The sequence below is a fragment of the Apteryx rowi genome, unplaced genomic scaffold, assembly GCF_003343035.1.
Source record: "Apteryx rowi isolate R43461 unplaced genomic scaffold, aptRow1 scaffold_100, whole genome shotgun sequence".
Lineage (NCBI taxonomy): Eukaryota > Metazoa > Chordata > Aves > Apterygiformes > Apterygidae > Apteryx > Apteryx rowi.
Window position 1 is genome coordinate 958,738 of NW_020447198.1, and position 19,677 is coordinate 978,414.

The 19,677-nt window shown below is 42.6% G+C and overlaps 1 protein-coding gene across 1 annotated transcript in view; it reads right to left on the reverse strand.

The window, feature by feature from the left end:
• COLGALT2 (collagen beta(1-O)galactosyltransferase 2) overlaps positions 1–19,512 on the reverse strand; it is a 57,708-nt gene extending 38,196 nt beyond the window's left edge. Inside the window, exon 1 of the mRNA XM_026062785.1 lies at positions 19,428–19,512. The gene's annotated coding sequence lies outside the window, so the exon portion shown is untranslated. The remainder of the gene's footprint in view (positions 1–19,427) is intronic.
• Positions 19,513–19,677: the final 165 nt, after the last annotated feature.

Consider the following 19,677-nt stretch of genomic DNA (forward strand, 5'->3'; position numbering starts at 1 on the left):
TACACACGTGCAYGACACATGGCTACTGTTCAGTCAATGTGTGTGACATACTATGAATTCCTGATTTAGAATATATTTTCTCCAGGAAAGGACTGCCTTCACACTCAAAATCATCAAAAACTGGTGCTATGCTGACAACTAACTTAACTCCAGAGGGAAGAGAGAAAAACACAAATGTCAACTTCTCAACAGTTCCCTAACCTTGTAAACTGAGTGCAAAGCAATTAGGAAGTGCTGTGCATTCCTTATCCCCAACTAAGGAAAAAGGATCCAGTGAAGCAACATTTAAACAAAGTAAGGATTTGGATGGGATTTGTTCCAATTATACTACAGGACCCTACTCCGACAGTTTGTTCTCTTTGTGCAAGTTTCTAGGAAACATCATCAGAGATGTGAAATTTCAGGGAGAGCAGAGCACTGAAGACTGCATCAGCAATGTGGTAAACGCATGTGGAAAAGAATGCAAATGCCTGATTCATTTTAACTTCTTAAGGTTTAATCCTGACCACAAATAAAGTTTGAGGATAGCTGATTTTTTCCCTTCACTGCACGGATGTAAACAGAGAATGGAACTGGACACTTACTAAATCTCAGTAGCTACTTCCTTCTAAAATTACTGGATAAAGCAAGCCCAATAAAATATTTATTTGCCTTTATTCTGCAGAACATGGTTTCCATCCATGCTATCTCCAATGGGAGGAATTCACAGCCTAGATATAGCCACTGCCAAGGGATAAAGTGCTGAAAGACAAGGCCTGGGCCAAAGCTTTCTAACATCAGTGGAAAGACTCTCATGTATATCTGCAGGCCTTAGATCTGATTGTTCCAACAGGGACATGCTCTGACCCAAATAGCCCTTGCATGCATCATACTACTTGTCCAGCAGTGTCCCCACTGCCTGGACRTTGGGGTTCCCCTGGGCTCCAAGGCAGGAGTTTCAAAGGCTGAGAAAATTGATCCTATTGAGCTTGGAGGAACCTGATCTCAAGCTCTCCCTTTGAGAATGCAGTGATAAACGCCATCCTAACTGTGATTCTAGTGCTCCAGCGCAAAATGGCAGATGATACGTGACAACTTTTATGTATAAAATGACATAGATTCTTCTTCAGAGACTTTGGGTTTTTACATAGCAACACAATTGTGAGATAAACTGAAACCTAATTCCTTATTTCACTTAACTTCTAAGAAACTTGATCGCTTCAGCAAAGCAATGTTCAGAGGTGTCCAACAGATCATTTAGTGTGACCTACTACATACCACAGGCAACAAAGCATTGCTTAATGCCTCCATAAGTAATATAAGGATTTTAGCATCACCTGCTCACCACTCAGAAGTCATGTCATTTTTACTGGTTTTCATCTGAAACTGGTAGAGGCTCTTTTTCTGAAGCAGCACTTTTCAAATAAACCAGCAAGTTTCATTTGAAATCCATACAATAAGCACAACTAATGTGTCTTATCAGCTGCAATCAATGTGTCATATAAACAACTAGCCACTAGAGGGATTTGCTAAATAAATGAAATAGATGCAGTCAGCTAGYCTCCTCACAGAAAAAGCAAGGGGAAAACTTTGCCTCAGTTGAAAAATCATTTTGCTCTCCCCTAAACATGTGCCAGCTTCTCTCAGTCACTGCCTGGGAGAACTGGAAGAGCAGATAACAAAGGGTTTCCCAGCAATCAGGTCTGCTGAGGATGTTTTGTTAGCGGTGCTTGTTTTTCAGGCTCCAAACTTACCACCAAAGGGAGATAGCACACACCTTACAAGTCCATTTCAGCATAAACTACTTCTGCCCTGTAACAGTCAGCTGGGTAGGTCTTTTGTTTTGAAATATTTGATTAAGCCATTCAGATCACTGATAAAGAATCTAATGAGCTTAGATCTCAGTTTGTTTGGCTCCTTAACTAGTTTCTTCCAAGTATATGCATACTTCCACGCCAGAGTTAACACTGTTTTATAGCTCCAACTGTGTTGTTGGTTCAGGAGACCTTGGAAGAAATGCATCTCGTCAGTTCAGTAGATCTGGAAGAAATACATCTTCCAGAGCAGAAAAGGCTTGAGCTTTGGTCCAGTTCTGAGCCCAAATTGTTATAATCAGATGTTTTTAATCGGTGGGCTGTTCCAAAAGTGTATGTGTAGTAAGCAGCTTGGCCCACACACTCTGCAGCTGCAACAGGAGCTGGTCAGTTTTGTCAGGCAGGTGATTACTGATGGTAGATGTCATACATGCTTCCTTTCCCTTAGAGTTCTCACTCTGCTAGAGGGAAACATAATTGAGACTTGAAACACATTTCCTCTCAGCAAGTCTCCTCTGTGGTACACTGAGTTTACACTTGCTATCATTTGCCRTTTAGATACAACTGCTCTGCAGTGGTTGGGCAGCCTGCATTCAAAAAAAGATGCAGTTTATAATGCGAGTGCAACAAAGGATGATATTCCACACAGCACACACCTTGTTGCTGACAACATGGCAAACCTGAAGGCATTCAAAGCTTGCCATAGGCAGTAGGATCAAATACCATCTCAGCCAGCACAACTGAACCAACACAACTGCACTGGCTTTRCAATTTGTTGTGTGCACTAAAGAAATGACTGCTTTTCTTAGCCCTGGTCTAGCTCTGAACACATTTCTGACACTTAAAACCTGTATCATATATAAAGACAGTCTGGCCAAAAAAGACAAGTGTGAACTTTGTAGTCAAAAGAGCAGGAAATGCCCCTGATAACAGTTTCACTCTTCTTCTGTGAAACAGAACTTCCTCCAAGGTTCAGGTATTAGGCAAAAAATCCTGGCAACAGTATTATTTTGTATGAAGAAGTCAGAGCGGAGTTCTGCCAGCAGACAGTTATGAGCTCACTAGCCTGAAATAACAACTCGTTGACAAGACTTTTTGTGGAAGCAGCAACTAACTTGTTTGTATGAGAAATGAGAGAGAGTGAACGAGAGTGCGAAATGGAATAAACATATCAGGAGCCCACTCCACAGCTTAACAATGACAGTTTGCATATAAGTCCTGCTTTAAGTAAGAAATTATAAACCAAGAGGAGGTATTTAGCAGCAGCAACATTTTCATRTTTCAGTCACACACTCTGAATTCATTTCAGAATAGTATTTTGAAAAATGAGTGTAACCAAAGCCTCATAAACAGCCAGAGTAGGAGGAAAAAAATATTTGAGGAGGCAAAAGACCCCAAAGCAATTATTATTCTCTACCAACCTACTCAAAAGAATCCGACTAGGCTCCTCCAGAACCCYGAAGACAATCATCTAGGAGAAAATTGAGTGAAAACTTCATCCAGAACTTCCTACTGAAAAAGCATGTATCATTTGGTGCAAACACTCACAGTGTCCAGAAACTGATTTATGTGAGTGAGTCAAGCAAGTTTAATGGCATAAGACTGGGAAAAATGAGCATAGTGCTTGTCTACTCCTCCACTGTTCCTTGCTTAGTTACAAGAACTGGTTGTGCTGGTGCCTCTTCCCAACAGCTRCTAGGACTGCTTGTTTCATTTCAGGCCCAAGGAAATTCCAAGCCTTTTACTTGTGAAGACGACATCAGGCATAAACCCGTACCAGCCCCTGGCCTTTTCCTAGTTTCATCAGCTCTACAGAACACTTTGGGGCCTGGAACCTTTAGATGCCCCAGCCTTGACCCTAATGCAGACTGCAAACAGGAGACCCATACCCAGCCCAAAAGAACATGCAGCAATTACTGCCTATCAGCAACAGGCCTCTTTCTAAACCTGTGGGACCTGAACAACCTGCTCGCATCTCAGATTACAGGACCTTGAAATCCCCAAAGCCTAAGTCTAACCCAAACCGTAACTAGAATATCCATACAGCAGTGGATGCATGTCTTTCCATAAAGCAAAAGAGAACAAAGAATTCACCTCTACCAACRTCCCACCTTCAGTCTGAAGGCATTGAAGAACAGAGAAATAAGTCAAATCATAGAAGCTATAAAATTCCAGACCTTAACCCAAGTAAAARTATTACTAAAGACTCCATATGTTCAGTAACAGAGAAGAGGGAATGCACCCAGTTGACACCAACCCTCTTAATTTTGCTGGCCACACAGAATCCAGGGGTAAATTCAGATCCAAGTCTTAACCCWAACAACAAACCCAAAATAAACCCTAGCTGAATCAGGGGGATCAATCTATAACATATGAACGCAGCACACATCCTCCATCAACATAAGCCCCCTCTCTACATTTGTAGGTTCTGCACAGGCCAGAAGTAAACAGAACTCTCAAATTCTTCTATTCCCAAGAAATAAACTTAACTCTAACATTAACCAACTGAGGGATTATTTCGCACAATAAAAGAGATCATCGGACATTGGCTCCTGCTGTTATATGTCCTTCTCCTGACCTTTTGAGCCTGCACAATCCATCAGTAAAACAGGCTCTTGAATATTTAGTTTCCCAAACCTGCATGCTAACCTCCAAGCTATTTCAACTGTGGTACACAGCGGTCCCCTGTCTACATCAGACCAGAATATACTGCTACCCACTGACACCAGCCCTCTTCCTATCTCTTATTGCTGGGTTTTGCAGGATCTGTAATTGTCTCAAACACTAATCTCAGTGCTAACCCCAATTACAACTAGTAGACCCTTTCAAAACACACAAAAAACCCCATATGGTGCTGACAAATATAGAGCTAAAAAAGTAGAAAGCAAACTATTGCTTGTAGAATCCAGCAGCAAGACTTTTACTACAAGCTATGAACAAATCCTAGTTCTAGATACTGGAAGACCTCTCCAAACTGTAAAAGAAAGCATAAGGCCTTGGTCTCCCCTTGACCACAGACCTCTGAATCTGCAGGAGCTGCAGAAACCAGCAGTGACCCAAGCTCCTGAACCTTTAGATTTCCTAGCCATGATTACAAGTAATGGATAAACTGTACCATAAAACAGAATATAAGGTGTTGCCCTCCTACTGACCATAGACTTCTCTGCAAGCTTGCAGGCCTTATTGAATTCAACAGTCTTGAAACACTACATTCTCCAGTCATAAACCTAATCCCTAGACCTATCCATAATCCTACTTGCAACCCAGGAGATCAATYCCTAAAGTAAAATAGAACATAAGGCATCACCCACAAACAGTAAGTCTCCTTCCTAAACCTGTGGACTCTGCACAGTTCAGCAATAAACACAGCGTCTGAGGCGTTAGATTTTCAAACACTAGCCACATTTCCAATTACACCTGCACTTCTTACAGTAACCCAGAACTCAAGGCTCCAGCCTCTAGCAACAGAAATTTCTACAGAAAATCTGAACTTCACCCCTTCTACTTTTTGTGGCTTTTCAAGTCTTCTTTTTCTAACCCCTGAAGCCAACCCCAAATTCAGTGAATTCCCACAAGAYGACTTCCACAATAAAAGCAAACAGAATACATTGATCCAGAATGACATTTCCCCCAAACATAAACCCTAACCTTACCACAGTTAATGGCCCTAAACTGTTAGTTCCCCAGCAAGGCAAACTGATTATGTTTGGCTTTCCAATCCTTTTTTCCCTAAACCTTAAACCTAACCTATTCCTAGGGACTGATCTTAGTCATAGCTGGGGACGAACCAGTACAGCATTGACCTCTGTGGACACCAACACCTTTCCTATTCCTACAGCTAGTACAAACCACAACAGTAATGCAGACACTTTACACCTTGCCCCCAGCCCAAACCTTAACTCTGATCAAAACTGTGCCCAGGAAACCAATATTACATTAAGACAAATACATTGGTTCTTACCAACAAGAGCAYTTCTCATCTAACCTCAAGCTACTTAAAAACCTGTAATAAGTATGGTTTGTCAAATCTTTCTTCCAAACACTAACTGCAATCCCAGTTCTAATATCTCCTGATCATTGTGGTTGATCCAGAATCATAACAAGCATGATTCTTCAAGCCATCTTGCCCCAGATCCTAATGGTACTGAGCTGACTGAACCCAACACTAAAATCAAAAATAATGGTTCTTTTCCTGCACCAACCCTCTTCATAATCCCACAGGTCCCACAGAATCTGGAAATAAAGTGGGTTACTTAAATCCCCAAACTTTAGCCCTGACCAGTGATCTAACCTTGATTCTAGTCAACATCACAGAATCATAGGTTGGGGCGAGGGGGCTGGGGTAATAAAAAAATAAATAAAAAGAGCCTCTCCCCCTCATTGCCTCTTTCCTTACTGAGGAAAATACCACTTGAGCCCCAGAGTGCAGTACTTACTCCTGTTATGCTCAGGGTCACTCCTGGCAGGATCACTGMTGACCACATGGATGAGCAGCATAGGCAGAAAACCAAAGAAGCTTTGGCAATCTCTCTGCAACATCCCAAATCCAAGCAGCAAACCTCCCAAAACGTAAGGCAGGCTGGCAGATGGATACTGACATTCCCCATAGCAGATAGCCTCTGAYAACTATTACCCACCTTTTTTCCTTCATGCAAACACTTGTCTGAGACTCAGCTGGCTTTGATAGTGCTTCTAATGGGACAACCTCTTCCTCACCTGTTTGCAGAGGCCTATACCTGTTCTGTAATTGCAGAACCACAGACAAAGAAGCCTTTGCTGTGTTGCCAGAAGTGCCAAGTTTCCAGCCTCCCCCTTTTTGCTAGTCTACGTTCCTCCCTCCTTGCAACATGAGGTTTGGGTTCTTTGCCCTGAAGGGTCTCTGTGAAGACCGTGTTTCCCTTCCATTCATCCCCCCCAATGGTGCAGTCTGCTCATCTCCTCCCACAGCTCTCTCCTGGCTACTCAGCACCTCAAAAACAGCACACCTCCCACAAGTGAGGCCACCRCCAATGTAATACTACACTATTGCTACAACAATCCTAAAACAAAATCTTGGAGTATCCAGTAATAAACCAGGCATGTCAATCCTCCTTTTCCCAATCACTAAGTCTAGCCTTAATTCTAGACAATTAAGGAAAAATAGAGCACAGGCCATCAACTCCTGAAGACACCAGCACTCTTTTTAACCCCTCAGTTCCCAGAAATGRGAAATAACATGGGTTCTGTTGTCTTCTGAAACAAAAACATAAGCCTTACCCCTAGCCATACACTTCCCACATTTATTTCTCATCCTTCAGTATGCTCCTTTTGTTAGCATTCTTGCTATCCTAATACAGTGACTTGGATATGTAATTGCTATGCTTTTCACTTATCTTTAGATTTTTTTTTTCATTGTCATTATGGGTTCTAGTGTTAATTACCAATTCTGGTTAGTCTAGAAGAACTGAAATTATTCCTTTAAGGGGAATTTCCAAAAGAAAAAAAAAAAAAAATCACATCTCTCAATAAAGGTCAAGGGGCATTGATAGCACTAATATGTACCCCAACACCGAAAAAAAAAAAAAAAAAAAAATCACATCTCTCAATAAAGGTCAAGGGGCATTGATAGCACTAATATGTACCCCAACACCGAAACTCCCCTGAGTAGCAAATCCGAAGCTCAGTCTCAGGATCCTGGAGATTCACACCTAGGACAGGAAGGTCCTTGAAGACAAGTACCCTGGGAGATTACAAGATCAGTATGCCAGACTGTGCCCTTAGCTTTCCCCTCCAAGGGCTGTTAATGTTACTGTTGCAGCATTTATTTATCTTCTTGCCCAGAGCTGCAGCTGGGAGACATAACAACCCCAAAAAGTCACTTCCCTGTTGGCAAGCTGCAAGATGAAGAAGCCAGGGACCACACTCAGTACTCATCAGGGAAAATGTTCAACTATCCATGACAGCCTGAGTCAGGGCAGCTGAGGCCAACACTCTGCACCTGCGCTCCCCTCTGCAGCAGTCAGGAACCACAGTGGCTCCTCTCCAATGACTTTTTAATCTTACTTTTTTTGATGCAAGGATGACAAAATATCAAGTTACGTGAGGATGCAGGGAAAGGTGATTAAAGGAGAGATAAAAGCCTTGCTCACAAGTCAGTAACATTATCAGCAAAGGCTAATATTCAGTGTTCCTCTTTGCCTCCTAGGCATAAACAATAGGGAAAAAAAAGAAAAGTTTCTCACACCTTCTTCTAGATGTCTAAAGCTCATGCTTCCTAGCTGTCCTCCTTCTGAGACTTGCTGCAAGACAGCTTTTGATTATTTAATGACAAAGCATGTTTATCAGCTGATTATGGGAATTTGCTCAAGCTTACTTGGCTGAAGTCTAGTGGGAAATAACTCATTGATTCAAACCAACCAGTGTGGGGGGGGGGAGGAAATCAAAGTGTTTGCATTTGGCAGAGTTTAAAATTTAACTTTCATGTCAGAATTAGCCATTCAAAGTGTAAGTGCTAGAAAACATAGCCTTTTCCACTAATTTACTAAGTGCTTCTAAGGACACGAATGATTCAAAGTGCTAAGGAAATAACTCAAACTACAGCCTTAAAAAAAATTCACTCCCCAAAGTACAATGCAGTATCTGTTTTAAGAGCAGCTGTTGAGCAAGCAGCAAAAACAAGATTCTGATCTGCTAACAGAAGAGATAACCACCTGCTATCAGCTTCAAGATGCAAGCTAACACTTAACAGTTAATACAACTTAGTTTTTGCCACTGGGCAAGATTCAAACTAGATTGCAGCCGCGCATAACCTTCCTCTTCAGAGGGATCAAAGAGCAAAAATAAGCAAACAATCTTTTTAGAATGAAAAGCCTGTACCCTGTCTCCAAAAAAAAAAAAAAAAACATATCTAGCCCTGTTGAAGCCAGATCATTTCAAAACTAATGTGGAAGGTCTTATGAGAGGCCTACCGTGGCATTTTAGTGTATGTGTGTTCCCCCTACTTTCTGCTTGAGCATGAATTGGGATTCTTATCAGCCCCACAGCCAGGTGCAACAGCCTCAAATTTAATTCATTTTCTGGTCCAGATAAAGATTATTTACATCTAGAAAGAGATGTGTTATTTCTATCGTGTATAGTGACAATGAAAAAGAGTTAGAGGAGYGTTTACTTTATGACAACCACACGGGCATCAGGGATAACATAGAAGCTGACATCTTCAGCAGTGCCAGTTTTTGAAGCTGCCCTGGAAAAGAAACACGGACAGACTTTGGCAAAAACATACTCCCTTCCCAAAACAACATTCTAGCTTTTCATGCTGTTTTACCTGATGTTATAGTTGTACATTAGTGAGCGAGGAAGACGTATTGACTTTATAAATCACTGGTCAGAATTAAAGCAGAAGATATACCAGCCTTCATTCCTGAATAAGGATGTCTCTTCTTTCCCTGCATGCCTTAGGGCAATTTGGAAGAGGTGATCATTTTTTAAACAAAACACCTCTCAAAGAAACATAAGATATACTGCATGAACATCATTTAAGCCCTCTACAGTGAAACTCCTYATTCAGTATCTGATACAACATTAAACCACTTATTTAGCAAAATCACATCTGTCCAGAACAGCATCAATATATTATGTTACAAAACATATGACAACCAAACTGATTCTCAGAAGGCTTTGGTGATTGAACTCTACCACATTTGAAAGCGTRTATCAGTTTCACAGTTAGCCGGCAGAAGTTTAAATCGCCACATATTAGGCCTCCTGTTAACTTTCCAGGAAGAAAACTGGAGGAATTCTACAGTAATAAAAGGTGCTCTGGTCCAAGAACACCACATTACTTGAAGCTTGAGAACTTTAAATATATATACACACACATATACACATACACACATACATACACGCACACAGAAAACAATCATTTCACTGTTAAAAACTGAACTCAGGCACTGAATGAAGTTGTTTATCTGAGTAAGGGAAATCTCTGTGCACTTTCATTAGAAAAAAAAAATCTATCCTTTTTCTTTACTGACAAGCTTATTAGCAGTGAGTGCCATGTGCCTGTTAGAAGGAGCTGGGCATCTTGGCAGAATATAGTCAAAAATTCATCTTGGAGAGAACACTAACAAGTTTCTTATTCCTGCCTTGTTTAGCCTGAAACTTTGATGCATGTGGGCCCCATTTAGCTGTAATCCACCTCTGAAGATGAGGATAAAAATGTCATTGGTGTAAGCTATACTTCATTAAAATAAAGGAAATGAAAAGCACATAAATAGGTTGAAATAACATTAGGTCTCAGACATCATTCCACAGGAAGGAAATTCCAAGTTCAGCCAGGCACAGCACCCTGCACTCATCTTGGTCCTCTCTCTACCCTGTAGCCCATATGGTCTTTCAGGGAGTCCCACAGCACCAAAAATGCCAGACCACATTAGAGATAGACAGCTCCCAACRTTCTGCACACCATGTGCATCCGTGACCTATTTTTTAGAGAATCCTGACCCAGTACGTGAAGACATTCAGTCTCAGGGGGCTTGGATAAATAATTGCAGTTGTTGTAATACTTTATGTAAGGCATCAAAAATGCCCTTCAATCTAYGGTTCAGTGCCTATCCTGACCATACTCTGCCTATCCTGCAGCAGAGCTAGCTGCCCTGCTATGGCCTCTCTGGTCCCTCAGGCCAAAGCTCCCTCTCTCCATGTTTCCCTCTCCTAAGGCAGGCCCTGGGCCGTACCTCCCAGGAACCAACCATTCGTACCCACAGCTCCAGCTGTGCTCAGACACCTGGGGTCTCTTCTTCAAGAGACTGACTAGCAGTGATCAGGCAATTTTCTGAAAAGAACACATGCTTAATTTAAGAGTAAAACAAGCAAAAGTGAATGAAAAAAGGAGGGGGGGAGGGGAAGAGGGCTTTTAGAACAACAGTCTGCATGCAAGTTTGTCTTTCGCCAAAAGGTTTATCATCCTGCTAGACTCACCATCAGCTGATACAAACTTCCAAGAAACTCCTTTTAGCAGAAGCTATCTCAGCCTGATTCCCCAAACAGTTTCTCACATTTTTAATAACAACCTACACTGCAACTGTTCCTTCTACGTTCAAGGGATCTAGCTTGTCTGAATCAATCAAGGCCAAAGAATATCTACCTGCTCTCTTCTGTACAAAGGATTAAGTCTATCTTTTGGCTGCCCTTTTTTTTTTTTTTTTTTAAACAGAATTCTAAGAAAATTACAAATGTAGCAACAGCATTAAATACATACATACATTAAATACAGCTTTGTTTGGCTATAGAAGAGGCAAAATGTCACACCTAATAGCTCCCATGCTGCGCATTAACAGCTCTTGAGAGTTTGCACAAAGCCATTCTTTTCCTTCCTGCTAGCTGATGCAGACAGTCCTCTATCAATTTAACCTAATGTATTCAKGCACTAACCATTCAAGTAACTAGACTGGTATACAGTATTTGAATTATCACAGTAACTCCAAATTTGTCACTCACACAGAGTGATCTTCTGTCAATGCAAGTTAGAGCAAGTTTAGTGAGGTCACAGAYCTGATGTTAATTTGTGTTCAAATCCTTGCTTAGTTATAAAATTAACATACTAATTTTCCTCCCTACTTTATATCTTTAACTTTCTAGCCATATTATTTAATTTTCTCTTTTGCTAAGCAGCCTAAAGCTTATATGTATTAAAATTTTTTATCTAGAATAAAGACAGACTCAAAAAGAACTTTCACCTCCCAACAACTTCAGCAGCAATTCAGTTTCTCAGGATCGTCCTTAAGGTTGTGCTTCGCTAGCCAACATAATCATTTAATTGCTCTACTCCAACGTCAACGATTGGTACGATAAAAGGGCAATGACAGTCCTGACCCCTGCTATCAAACACTTCCCCACCGCCCAGTTTGGTATCACCTCAAGCTTGCTGAGGCTGCTTTCCATCATCTAAGTCGTTAGTAAAGACACTAAATGGTATCGGTCCCAGTATCAACATCACTGGACTATATACTGCTGATCACTCTCTTGAGCTCTTGCGGTCACCCCAATTTCCCACCCACTCTATAGTCCACATCTCACCAATTCGACTATAAGATACTATAGGAATCCACATCAAAGACCTTGCTAAAGCCAAGGCATAAAACATCCAGTCCTCTCCCCTCATCTGCTGAGCCAGCCATCTCATCTTAGAAGGCTACCAGATTAATAAAGCACAATATGCCCTTTGCAAATCCACACTGCCTGTTCACAGTCTGTCCATCATGTGGCTGGAAATGGCCTTGAAGGATTTTCTYCATAACCTTTCCAGGGACTGAGGTGAGGCTCAAGAAACACAAGCCAACAACACCAAGACTTATCAGGAACAGTGTGCCTCACACTGAGTCAAACCATCCACTTCATAACTTAGGAGGGACYGAGAAGGTTTATATGGATGGCAGAACTTCTGTGAATCCACAGATACAAACTTGGAAAAAAACAAGCATGTTGTCTGAGGCATGCCTTTTTTTTTTTTTTTTAAACACTAATCTGGGGTCTGCAGGAGAAACATTACAAAAAGAAGCTTTTGTGTGTCATAAAGAAGGGCTGTGTTTTCACCCACAGCAGAGACAATGTTGGCTCACTGAAATTTAATAACTCACTCAACTAGAAACATCCATCATGAAGTGATGGGAGAAGTTAAAGAGAATCCCCTTGCTCCCATCTCCCTATATAATATAGGAAGAAGAAAATTCTCTGAGAACAACARTAAGCATATAGGATGACACCAACCTTTCAGATCTTTAGAGGGAGTTAAGTTGGGAGATACTCAAGGACACACAGAAAGCTTGGTGGTAGAAAGACATAAATCCAAGGCAGCAGACCAGGAAATTAGTAAGTACTGGCAGGAGCAGTCAAAAAGAACAAAAGGAAAATGGACTCAGAGAATAAAARGAGAAATACTTTGGGATTATGGAGGCCAGACCAGAACCTCTCTCCAGAGACACCTTCCAACCTTAACTGCTCTGCGAGATCCATGCATTAGCGTAGGGATATCCCAGTTGGAAGAGCATTACAGGAGGGAAAGAGTGTTTGCAGGYAGGAGAATGGCAGCAGGAATTGTGCAGGCCTTATCTAGATCATATCTAACTGACCCTGCTTCCAGAGCCACAAGAAGTTAAGGAGCTGAAATAGCCTGTATACCAAGAACGTACAAGTGGAATTGCCATTTTTAAAGGAGCAATTAATCCTGGCACTTCACAGCCAACTTTGGTTGCAGCTGGTTCTTCAAGACACTGACACATCTGCCTACCTCTTCCCCCACACTTGAACAGGCTTCAGAAGACATGACACCACACAACCTTGACCGTTTGCAGCCTTGACTATGTGTGGAATCCCGGCCCCAAGGAATTTCAGAGCCAGCTAGACAAACATCTCAGGGAGGTGTGGGATCCTGCCTTGGGCAGGAACGAACAAGATGACCCTTAATTCTCTCTGACCTTTGAAAGCATACAAAGGCTTATAATGAACAACAACCTCTGATATGGAACTCTCTCCCCCACGGTTTCACTGTCACAACACAGTATTTTATTGGTGTCTAGCCTCCAAACACAACACATGCATTACRAAAGACTTGGTAGACAATTACACAAAGATAGGTCTACCCCGTTTTACATTTATCTGTCTCAAAATATGATTGCCAAAAGATAGCAGCCTAAATAAATGGGTGCATTTCCAAAGATACAAAGCATGAGGGATTCAGACCAAAAAGACATAGCGTATTATATTCACTAGCAAGTGTCTCATAGAATTGTTGCACATTTCAGCATCTCATTTTTGGTGGTATAACCTCCTGCCCCGGGGAGCTTCATTATTCATTTCTTGAAAGGTCCCAATATTCATACTCATATCTAATAGACCCTAACATAAAAGGTAGGGCAAGATACTCTTTGAGCATGGGGTCATTTCTTCAGCATAAAGTTTCATTTTTGTTTTTTTAATAGCTTGTCTTCCCTGGTTTTCCATTTCAAATATAAATAGCTTACAGCACAGGAAATTTAAAAGTTACCTCAATAAGAAAGAAGAATCAAGAAACATCAATTATGACTACTATCTCTGACCCTAATAAATTCAAATATAATGTTGGTTAATTAACCTTTCTGCCCCAACTTCCCCTGCTAGAAAACGGAAGTATTTCAGACCCGTTCTTTCCTTTGGTGCTGTTATCTAGATGCAAGCTCTTTGAAAGAAAGACTCTATGCCACACCTTGCACAACAGGATCATCACCTTAATCGTAACTCCAAGGTGCTACAGGTCCTGTCTTACTCTTAGCCCTATTTAGATAGCTTTAATAACATAGTTGTAGACTAAAAAAAAGAACATGAAAATCCATCTACAAATATGAAAGGGAACTAAACTCAACAAGGTTAGTTTTAAAAGACAAGCAAGTGAAAAGTCAATTTAATTTTTAAAACTTCAGTTTTAATATTTGATATGCAAACCATAGCAGGTGAGCAATTTTTAAATAGATAYAAAACACCAGTGGACAGAAGCAACACACACAAAAGCAGCAGAATGGAACTTCAGCATTCCTAAGTGATTAATATTGACCACGAAGATTAAAGCGACCTTGTTTCACTAATGGAAACCAGCACAGAAAACACAGCACACTAGAAAGCCAACACTTCCCAGTGAGTAATAATACCCATTAAGGTTTCAAATATTCTTGCATCTTAGTGGAAATTGCCATCTACGTAAGACTTTTCACATTTGAAAGTAAACTGTTGCAGAAAAAGAAAATACTCAGATATACTATCATTAGCTAGTTGTAGGCTAAAAATATATCATTATGGAGGTTATCATTATTACACTGCTCTCATCAGCTAATATTTTCAGCTACAACTAGTTCATTTAAGTTTAACCATTCAGTCACTAGAGCCAGCGTTACAGTAAGCTATCATCTGGGATTTATTCCAACTTTCTAACAATCTCACATACGGTACATGTTATCATTTCCAAAGTATACACATGCACTAATATACACCACAGGTATACATTTTCAAGCACAAGAGAGCCTAATTATTACCTCCAAAGCTTCAACTCATTTATGCAGATACTTAATTCCCCAGGTTAGTAAAAGATGAGAAAGCAATAAGGCACAGCCTGCAGCTAAGAACAGATATTTAAAAATGAAATTATGGACAACTTTCTTGGCTGTACCATCACCTAATACAAGGACAGGAAATGTGTGAGCCAGTGTGATAAACAACTGAAAAACACTTTGGAAAGGAATGAAAGACTTCCCCTGAACGCAGGGTCCAACCAGCACTGACTCAATTCTCATTCTAATTCTGATGAACACACGCACCTCCACTTTGCAAGTGTTTACTGCAACCAAGATGAACCTGTCTGACAAATTAATGCTCTATATCTATAACTGAGTGGATCTCAAAAGAATCTTCATCTCCTCTCAGACTTCAGTGGCAACTAATGCTACTGAAATGCTGCTGATGCAAAAACAGTGAGATTTGAATCAAGCCCACTTTTTCTAATTTGAAGTTTAAGCAAATGTCTATTATGCAGCTAATTAACACAATCTGGAAACTACTTTTAAATGGAACACTTCAGCATTTGGGAGAGCTACAACACCCTTCTCAGGGTGTTGGTTACCAGAGAGGTTCCGGAATTAGCTAGGAAAGCCAAAACTCAGCATTGTTACTGTTCAAAACAAGAAAAACAACTCCAAACCACCCCAAAGAGGGGTTGGGRCACACTAACTACATAACTTCTGGGTCATTTTTGTCAAAGATAAAGACAACCAATTTTCCACCTTTTCTGGAGTCTCTTCTGACACTAATGCAAAAAAAATGCAAAAAGTCTTCTTAACACACCCAAATTTTCTAACTCAGCTAGGCTGGATTCACAGCCCTGAGAAGCTCAGCCCACCCCAGTAGACTTGCCAATACACAAGGAGTCTATTAGAAGAACACTCCCTAGCTAGAAAAGAAAAACAGCATTAAAAGAGAATGGCCATTAATATTCTTCAACATGTAGATCCAGTCAGGATCAGGAATCCAACACCCTTGTTTTCTCAAGCCTCTCTGCTGTTGCTGGGCACTAGMTAGTTTCTCACAGCACTACGTGGTTTTTAACCCAAACGTTGTCTAGTCTTTCTACAGGCATCCAAGGGGAGGGCTCCAGCCCCTTACTCCCATCACTCCTCCTTTGCAAGAAGCCGCAACTGCCATCTTCGGCATTATTCTTTGACAACTCCACAGGCACCAGCTTGTCAGAAAGGTAAGGTGGGAGGTTGGGGTCTGCCGCCAAGGTGTGAAATCTTTGCTGTTCCCAYCTCCAGAGGACATGGGACTCTTTTCCTCGGGAACTCTGGGACACAACGGCCTTCTCCGAGGGACAGCGATGGAGGCATGCTGGCTTAGCATGCCACCCCTGCAGTACGGGCTTGCATTTAGTCAACGAAACCAACCCTGCAAGAAGTAATCATTTTCTGTTGTCAAGCAGGAGCTACCATCGATGCTGGCCACTGCCTTGTGGCTCTCAGACAGATCGCCTATGGCCAAGTCTACCCTAGTAAACTAAACGGGACCAGGACAAAAGCCTGAGCACCGTTGCACAGAAATCCCCACYATTAAGTCATTAATACAATCCTGGAATGATCCAGCCTGTGCCAACTAGYGCTCTCCCAGACAACAATGACTGGGGTTAATATGGGCCAGGGACCAATCCCAATAGGCAGCTTGGATGCAGCTTCCTGTTTTTGGAGGGAGAAGGAAGGAAGCATTTAACTGAAAGGACACAGGTCACATCATGCCAGCTGGCCTCAGACCGAAGAGTCCGCTTGATTCATTAGGATGCACGTAGTCAGCAAGTCCTTCCAAGGGTGCTCACAATCACAGAAACCGAAGAATTCAGGGCAAAGGGAAGAAGAAAGTATAAGACTGTCCAGAGCACATCATTTGTTCTGTATTAGGCTAACAAAGATGGAGCACCACTATTAAGTAACATAGGATAAGAATGGAAAATTATCAACATCTGTTCAAACTCATTCATTGTCTTTTAATCCTTCTTTGGTGTCAGTCACACATCTTCCACCCTAGAAATTTGTCTGAGGAATCCATCATTGAATTTAAGCCCTGGGCAATACAAAGAACATGTAAAAGTTTAAGAGATGATATATKTTTTTAATTTTCATTCTCAAGACCTACATTTAGACATTTTAAAACACTGACTTACTCAAGAAATTTTGAAGTAGAACACAAGTGGTGGTGAAAGAATGCAACTCACCAACTTCAACCACCACTTCACTGCCATTAAAACCAACAATTCCAGTAACACAACAACACAGGGAAAAAGGTAAGTCCTGGAATTTCTCTCTTGAAAGAACACTGTCAGGCACAAAGAATCTGAAATGCAATCTACTTCCAGAAATGGATTTCATTGTTCTATTTGTTTCCAAAAGACTTGACAGATATTATCTGTTAGCCTCTTCTTAGTGAGTAAATTGTGTCCTGAACATCCCCACCTCTGAAAAAGCTCAAGCTATTGGGGTGCTCAAGTAACAGGACTAAACCCCTCCAAGGAATCACTGCCACACTACAGGTACTGCTTGCTCTCTGTGGCAACTCAGAGTCTACAAAACTTCATTTTCAGTGGCCATGACTTTTTAGTCCTTTTCTTTTTAAAATTTCGAGTGAGGCATTTTCCGGTTTAACCATGGGAAATGGTTAAACTTTTACTATTTAACCAAGGTTTGTATCTGTGCACAGTCCTTCTGAGAATACCACTTCACTTTTATAATCATCTCGGCGTACTTTTTAATTATTTTGCACTCTAATTTCATGAACAGTTGCCACAAATACGTTTACACAACACTGCAAAGACTTTAAGTAAAAGTACACATAGTGCAGAGAATCCACAAAAGAAATTTTAGATACAGTCAGTGACTAACAGGGCTTCAAAACAAGCTTATTTTGTACTTCTACAAGATGTATTTGAGGATCTGCCCTGCTTTTGCAATCAGATCTGCACTTACAACTTCCATTACAATAAATTTTGTAAACACCATGCAAACACACTTTGCTGAATCACAGTCAATATCTAGGGTCTGATAATATCTACTGTTATATACATTTGATGAAACAAAACCCAAAAACTTTTCTATAATCTTGCTTTTTAGCTAAAACAGCAAAATTCTTACTGATGCAAATGAAAGCAGGACCAGGTACCTACACACACAAATGTGTTTGACACTGATCCACTGTTATACATCAGATTGTAATTCCATAACCAGTTCATTTGTGAAGAACACCACATTTTTGCTAATATCATAATTTGTTTTGTGCACTCTAAATTTAAAAAAGAAAAGGCTACAAACCGATTAAACCAAGCCACTAGTTTTCTATTAAGACCTGTAGAGYACTTCAAGACAAGTGACAAACACATTCCTGAAGTATTTACAGAAATATCTAACCCTGTTTGTTTAATGATGTTTTAGTATCAGTGATATGATGGGGGGGGAAGGTCCTCAAATCCCTTCAACCAAAGGACTTGACTTTATCGACTTCTGCAGTCAACAGAAAACTTCCCATTGACTTTAGTGAATTTTGGATCAGGYCCTACATCACCATTTCTTATTTTACACCACTCCCACACATTATTTTTGAATCGTTTCAGGCAGTTCCTGTTGCTCCAAACATTTATGTCAAGTTGAGAAGAAAAGATTTTTTCCCCCCTTACAGATAAGGGCAGAGTGACCAACCCCCAAACTGGTCTAATTCCTCCAGCCGACACGCACTTGATTGCCACAGCTGCCCACATGCTGTGATTTCTGAATGCATCTTTCAGACTACAGCCCTGCAACAATGCTCCTTTTCAATGTCCATCAGCACCTACTCAGCACGTCTACTCTTTAGCCCTGGCAAACCCTGACAATCTCCCCACAAAGCCTCGTATTTACAAGCCAGGAAGCAAAACACCACTCTCCCAACACAGCTCTCCTTACTGAGCTACAACCACTTCACGTCTGTGCATTCGCACAAATGCTAGGAGGGCGAATACYCGCAGGCTTCAGGCCAGCTTCGCTCGAAAACTCGCCTCCATACCGCAACGCGCGCAGCAGCTGCCGCGCTCCCCACCGCGGAGCCGTCTCGCTGCTCCGGGCGCCGCCGGGCCGGCTTCCCCGGCCACGCGGGTCGGGGGCCGCCTCCCCGGGGCCCCTCGCCCCACGGCCAGGTGGGCGAGCTCCTTCGCCGCTTTCGTGGCTTTCCAGCAACGCGGCAAAAGCCCGRCTCCCGCTCGCCGGCTCCGGCGGTGGGAGCTGCGCCCTGGTTTGGCGGCTTCTTTCCCTGCGCGCCGCTGCCCTCGCCCGGCCCGGGCAGGCGCCGAGCCGCGGCTACCTGTGCTGCCGCAGGGAAGCGGGGAGGAGGAAGGGGCGGCCGGAGGGCTAGAGGAGCGCGGGCATCCCCTCTCCGCCGTCCCGGGCACGGCCACGCTGTCGGCTCCCTCCAAACCCCCGCTCCCGCCGGGACCGCGAGCCCCCCGCGCACGAGCAGCCCGGCAACGYGAGAGGCGCGGGCAGCCGCGGCGCCGCTTGCGCCCCGGGGGCGGAGGGAGCTGCAAGCCGCCGCCGCCGCCGCCGCGGGGCTCCCCGCCGCCCTTACCAGAGGGCGATCCTGCTCTTGGGGTAGTGCAGCCTCTCGATGCAGCCGAGGAAGTGGGGCAGCGTGTGCGCCGCGTTGCGGGCGATGATGGCCAGGAACACGGTGGGCTTCTGCAGAGCCGACTCGGGCAGGGGCTGGGGGCTCGGCGGCGGCGGCGGCGGCGGCGGCGGCTCCGGGGGCAAGCTGGCCCCGCAGCCGCCCAGCAGCAGCAGGAGGAGGAGGAGGGGACGGGGGGCGCGGGGCCCGGCGC